The sequence below is a fragment of the Episyrphus balteatus genome, chromosome 3 (assembly GCF_945859705.1).
Source record: "Episyrphus balteatus chromosome 3, idEpiBalt1.1, whole genome shotgun sequence".
In the NCBI taxonomy this organism is placed as follows: domain Eukaryota; kingdom Metazoa; phylum Arthropoda; class Insecta; order Diptera; family Syrphidae; genus Episyrphus; species Episyrphus balteatus.
This window is the reverse complement of record NC_079136.1, coordinates 96701150-96708356: the sequence shown is the minus strand read 5'-3', so window position 1 is coordinate 96708356 and position 7207 is coordinate 96701150.

Here is a 7207-nt window from a genome sequence, read left to right as displayed (position 1 = left end):
TTGACATTGAAATCAACCAGAAACATTTTAATATCATAGGTACCAAGATTCTTTGATGCCGTGAGCGCAAATCAAGCTTATGTCGCCGAATTTCGCCCTGATTCGTATCGTGATTAGGCTCTCGCTGATTGGATTAAGCTCAAAAAATTCCGCCCAAGTCGTCTCCTACGATGAATTCGCATCCAAATAGGCGCAATTGCCGGCAGCAGTTACCGTAGTAGGCGTCGTGGTTTTTTAGGTTTTTTTTTGCCCGATCATCTATACATCTCTTTAGAGCCTCCGCTGGTTGTTCGGCTTCGAAATGTAATTTGAAGTAAAATTAAACAGAGGCAATGGCTACTCAAAATTATTTGCTTTAGGAAGTAAGAATTCGCATCGATTAACCCTGATAAAAAAACTCTATTAATAAAATTTTATTGACACATTGAAAGCTTATATTTATCAAAAAACCACCAACAATTCATCGAAATTCAAAATTGCATTAAAATTATATGCCTTCTACTCAGTTTAGAGGTAACAAAAATAATTTGTTCATTGTTTATAAAATATATTTGACCATGACACATGAATAGCCTGCAGAGCAATGTACTCATTAGGTTTTAATAATGTGTCATCATTCAACGGCATGGGGTCAAACCGTTTTGTTATACTATTGTCATGTAAATATTCGGAAACAAAACAAAAATAGACTCTAATCAACCCTTGGTTATTCTATACAAAACAAAAATAAAAAACAAAACAATAAAGTCTGGCAAACCTTTTGCAAAAGAGTAACCAAAAAAAAAGAATAAAAAGAAACTTGCAAACATGGTTGCCACTTAAAAAAAATATAGAACTTATTATATATATTATTAGTGGAGTAACTAAAGCTCAAAAATTGGCAATATTAGGGAACCCGGCGGAACAGCTTAGATTTTGATGATCTTTTTTTTCAAACGTCGGTAATTAAAAAAACTTTAAAGTCTATAGATTAAAAATTGCCGGTGTTGCCGTTTTGATTTTTTAAATTTAATTGAAGATTTTTGTGAACAAAAACAAATTTTTTTCAAAAATTTTTCTTAAATTTCATAAATTAACTGATGCCAAAAGATTGTCTAGGAAATTCAAGGAAAAAAAATATATGGGAGTGAGGGACAATCTTCCATAGTTCAAGCAATAGATGCAATTTTCTTATTAATTGACTTCAAACACAAAAAAAAATATTTGAACACAACGGCAACACCTACAATATTCAAATATACATTTTTTAAAAGCTAGAAGCTTAGTCATATATGTAAAATTAAAATTAAGTTAATTGAATGAACGGCTTTTAAAAGAATGGTAATTGAACTCAGATTTTTGAAAAAAAAAAAATTATTGAAAAAATTTTAACATGTCGTTTTTTAAACTTGGTCGTAATATAAAATGCATTTATTTTCAAATTTTTTTGGACGCATTTATTATGATTTCAAATTATAAAAGGAAATGTCAATATGTATTACGGTTTATGAACAAAATTAAAAAGTATTTTATTTTCAAAGAACTTTTTTTAATAAAAGTTTTGAAAAAAAATGTAACTTATTTTTTTTTAAAGTTCAACATCTAAACATAAAATTATTTTTTATTCATTTAATAACCCTTACTGTTGAAAGTTAAATAGCAAAAATTTAAAGTTCCTATTTACCACAGTCTTTGAGAAAATTAATTATTTCAATGCAAAAATTCAGTTTTAATAAAAAAAAAAAACATTGAAATTGAAGTAATTTTTCATTTTTTTTTCAAAAGTGTGATATATTTTACCTTTTTTGCTTCGAAATTCAACTGATAATATTTATGGCCAAACATTTTTTTTTAAATAAATTCATATTTTATTAGAAAAAGTTTGGAAAAAAGTCATTTTAAATTTTTCTAATAACATTTTTTTTTTTTAATTCTGAGTTTGAGGACCATTTTTTTCAAAAAGTCTTGATCAAATTTAGTGGATTTAAATTCAAGAGATAAGAATGAGCTTCTGGCTTTTTAAAAATGTATCTTAAAATATTGTAGGTGTTGCCGTTGTTTTCAAAATATTTTTTTTGTGATTGAGGTCAGAATGTTAGAAAATTGCATTTATCGCTTGAACGATGGAAGATTGTCCCTTACTGCCTTTTATATATTTTCCTTAAATTACCTAGAGAATCTTTTGCTATCATTTGTTTTATGAAATTTAAGCAAACAAAATGGTTTTGTTAAAAAAAAATTTAATTTTAATTTTAAAAAATAATACGGCAACACCGGCAATTTTTAATCTATAGACTTTAAAGTATTTTTAATTACCTACGTTTGAAAAAAAAAAATCGTCAAAATCAGAGCTGTTCGGCCGGGTTCCCTAATAACACTGGTCAACAAAATTAAACTTTTTTTTTGTTACAGAAACCAAGGTATACTTTTCTATAGGATTTTGGTGTGCTGAGCTCAAATCCGAAGTCAAAAAAATTCTATCACATCACGTTTTTGAGATAATCCCGTTAAAAAATCCAAAATGCCGCTTTTTACCAGTTTTCGAGATTATTTCTTAGCTTTTGGTTATTTGTTTTAAATAAATTTGTAACGGTTTCTAATAGAACTAAATCTTGTCTTTCTAAGTCCGTTTAAATCTTTTAAAAATCTCTTATCTTCTTTGAGAAATCTGAAATTGAAATCAACGTGTTTGGTATATCTCATGTTTATTTACTTTTAATAGCGAATCTCGAAAAGTTCTTTGCCAATCGCTTTCAAATTTCGACACAACGTTCCATTTAGAATCTTGCAAGTTTTTATATTTGCGAAGGTGGTGAATCGCAGTGAGATACATCAAAGCGTGACCGTGTCAGATACTTATACTAAATAATTACTAGTGAGAAAAATATAATTTTTTTTCTTGTTAAAAACAAGATAAGAACTTACTGGAATGTAAATGAAACGTTGTGTCAAAATTTGAAAGCGATTGGCAAAGAACATTTCGAGATTTACTATTAAAAGCAAATAAATATGAGATATACCAAACACGTTGATTTCAATTTCAGATTTCTCAAAGAAGATAAGAGATTTTTAAAAGATTTAAACGGACTTAGAAAGACAAGATTTAGTTCTATTAGAAACCGTTACAAATTTATTTAAAACAAATAACCAAAAGCTAAGAAATAATCTCGAAAATTGGTAAAAAAGCTTCATTTTCGATTTTCTAACGGGATTATCTCAAAAACGTGATGTGGTAGAATTGTTCTGACTTCGGATTCGAGCTCAGCACCCAAAAAACCTATAGAAAAGTATATTTTGGTGTCTGTAACAAAAACCTTGTTGACCAGTGTAATTTGCTTTAGTTACTCTACTATATATATTATATAGATTTTATTATTGAAATTTAACGTGGAAAGTTATGATGCTGATTAAGTTCCTAATAAAAATAAAACGGTTAAAGAGCTTGTTTGAAAATATCTGCCTTTCTTTTAAGTAACTTTATTTGAACTTTGTTTTCTTTTAAAATATGAAAAAAGAAAAAAAAAAAAGTTTACAGTTGCTTTCTTGAAAAATTAACCCAGTCAGTTTTTAAGAGTTCAATCCTCGTGTTCACGATGGCTGCCTCGAAGATTCTTTATTAAATTTTGTGCAACGGATTGGAGATAAGATCTTCGCATTGATTTGGGACAGGTTGATTTGATGTAATTATGATGACTAAAGACGTATTTGGTTGTCCAACCCGACTTCGGCTTTGAAGATTTTTATTGACAAATTGCAATTTTAAGATGTACATTGTACAAAGTTACACTCAGGGAAAAATCCGAAAAAAGTTGTGACGCCAGTTAAGTTTGAATGCAGTATTTATCTTGAGTACAAATCTCAGTTTGCGTATTGTTTGGTCTTGTGGGGCGTTTGCCATTTTGAAAAACGCATTAGTCTCAATATCTCGAGAACGACTGGATTGGAAATATGTGAGTGAGAATTGTACCCTCTTCAATACTGCATTCAAAGTTAGCTGACGTCACTACTTTTTTCGGACTCCTCATTAAAGCTCTAGCGACAATTGCTTAAACAGTGTCTATGAATTAAATACACCCCAAATTACATGTTTTTTCCGAAACGAAAAATTTGTTACATCCGAAATTACTTACTAGCGGTTTTCGAGTAATTTGCTATAACTTGAAAAATTTGTATGGGAGGTATACATTCTAAGCGAGATATATAAAAAAAAAAACAATACAATAAAAAACAACTTTCAGAGTTCTATAAAAATCATCTGTACCAAATTTGAAGAAAATTCGTCCACCCGTTTAGGCAATTAAATGTGTACAGATGGATGGACGGACGCACAGAAGGACGGAGTTGGGTGACTTCTCCATCATTGTAATGTTGATTTTGATTAAAACCTAAAATTCTTTTTTCGACATCATACCAATACTTGCCTTCTACAGAGCAAGTAAAAATTATAACGTTCTCAAAAGATGTTATTTTTGCAATTGAAAGATTCAATATGATAAGTTACCAAAACAGATATCACTCGAAACGATAATATCACCCATATGCACTTTGAAAAACAAAACTAAAAAAAGTGGTAACCATACTTGCCATACGCCGCACCTTTTAATCCCACCATCAAATGGAATTGACTATGAGAAGAAGAGGAAAAGTGGTTTCCCGAACCTGACAACAATTACCCATTGCTGCTGCTGCTGCTTCTGCTGTACACATTTTTTTATGTCCGAAGAGGCACATCTCTATGGAAGATTCAGTTGGTTATTACGCGTTACTCGAATATGTCATACATCTCTGTTGCAAAGAAATAACAAAAAAATGAAACAAATAAAAAATAATAGTAAAAAAATTAAACCATTGCTTTGAAATAAACAAACTTGTCTAAGACTCATTAAGCAGCCGCAAATACGGTAGAACGCGATGTCATGTTTACGATTATTCCATAATAATTGAATCTATAATAATGTACGAATGTATAATTGAATATTAAATTAATTCTTGTGAATGAAATAGATAAAAGCCAGTAAAATAATATTACTAATTTATTTTTGATTTGTTGTTGTTTTCTCTATGAAAACAATTATAACACAAATACCGAGAAAGTTTTCATTGCAAAAAAAAAAAATAAATAAATAAATCAAAACAAATTAGCGAAACCCACGTTTGTCGTGAAGATTTTTCTATTTATTCTGTATGGAATTCAAAGTGATTAATCACATTTAATGTTTAATGTTTTTTTTTTTTTTTTAAAGTGCGCGTTTTAATTATTCTCGACGTTCAATTTAATTCAATTCATTCCAGTGACATTGAACTGGGTGTAATGTTGTTTTTATTTTGTTTCTAAATCAAATATTCAGTTGGAATAATAATTGTTGGTGAACACTGTTTTTTGCTCTTCCCTTCGCAGTATGCATAAGTTTTTGTACGAAAACTAAACAAAAACGCAATTCATTCAGTAACAAGATAATATACTATGTACTTACATACCAATACTCATATACACGCGATGTGTGTTGTTGTTGTACTAAAATTCTAATTTGTTTTAAAGAAGCATGTGATCTAAATTCAGTTTTATTGTGCAATTGTTTAACAACCAGAAACGAATTTAATTTCCTGTCTAGTTAATAGTTTAATTTAGAGTTGTTGTTGCTGTTTATGTGTATGTTTAGAAGTTTAGCTTTTATGGATGAACGTTATAAAGTAAATTGCTTAATTGAAATTATCAAAGTTTTGATGATGAGAGGTCTTGCAATAAGGCCGGTTTGATTAGAATTTTTGAAATTCAAAAATTAAACCTTCCCTCTTAAGAAATTCTTAAGTAATTTTTATCAAGGTCTTAGATAAGATAGGATTTTTTATTTGATAATAAGTTAAAATGTTTATTAGGTAAAAATATTTGTAGAGAAAGGTTATCTAGCAAATATGACCTAGCCTTTGGAAGGTTTATTATTATTATTCGATAAAACTTAAGTTATTAGTACTGTATTTGTACATGTACCAAAGTAGGGTGCTTTTTTTTCATTCCCTTTTCTAAATTTTGTTGGAAATACCCAACAAAAAAATTCCCAAAAAATTTGAACCCTTCAAATTAAGGCTTAGCACTTGCCCTTTCCATAAAAAATACACGTATGTTTAAGTGTATTTTTTTTTTTTAATTTGTACAGCTCAGCTGAATTTTATGCTATTTCAACGAGTCAATAAAAGTCCAATTACGATGAACGATCTATATGCGTTACGTGACGGTAACTTCCACCATTGAGACAGGACAGATTTTGTTTTTGTATTTTTCGGACTTATTTCGGTGTTATTTCCGAAATGACTTATTCTAAAACAAAATTGTACACGAAAAAGTTGTAAAGTACAGTAGAACTTCTTTAAGTCGAACTCTCAAAAAGGAAAAAGAAAAATTCGAGTTAGACAAACTTCGACTTAAAGAAATGAAAACAAAAATTGGAAACCTACTGTTCTCAAAAACAAACTTCGACTTATAGAGACTTAAGGAAGTCCGAGTTATGAAAGTTTGACTGTATTTAATTTCCTACAAAAAAGTACTCAGAACATCGCAAGTCGATTGTATTGTTCTATTTCTGAGGTCAGAATGCTGGTTTTTTTTTACCAGGAGTTATTAGGCCTTCCTTTCTCTTTTCTTGGTTTGGACCACATGTGCAAAAGCAATTTTCGAAAACTTTTGATCTCGAATGAGCATAATTTAAGGTTCCATTAATAAATGATGCATAATGCGCACTGGAAACTTTAAAAAACCTTTGATTTTTTCGGTGCAAATTTTGTTTTTTTTTTGAATATTTAAAAGTGAAAAGTTCTGGTGTAATTGATTTTAATGGTTGACTATTAAGGCGCTGAACATAAATCTGAATTTATACAAAAAAATTGTTCACGGCAACTATAAATAATTGCATAAAATGTATTTTTGAAGTGGATTAAAATGTGTGAAAAAAATGTACGCGAGCAAAACGTATCACGTTTTTTAAAGATTGTTGCTCTGATTACTAAACGGTATTTAAAAATTCCGTAACAACCCCAAAATTTGGAATTAGGTCCAAAAACGGGTTTTAAACTCTTAGGTAATGTCTTCAAAAAAAAAAAACTTTTGTTTTGAAAGCCCCTGATTCGATTTTTTTTAAACCTGCTTTTAAATTGAAAAGTCCTGGGGTCGAATTACGGCATACGTTCGTTAACGTATGGTCGCTTATATGTGTTTATTATATTGGTCTATCTT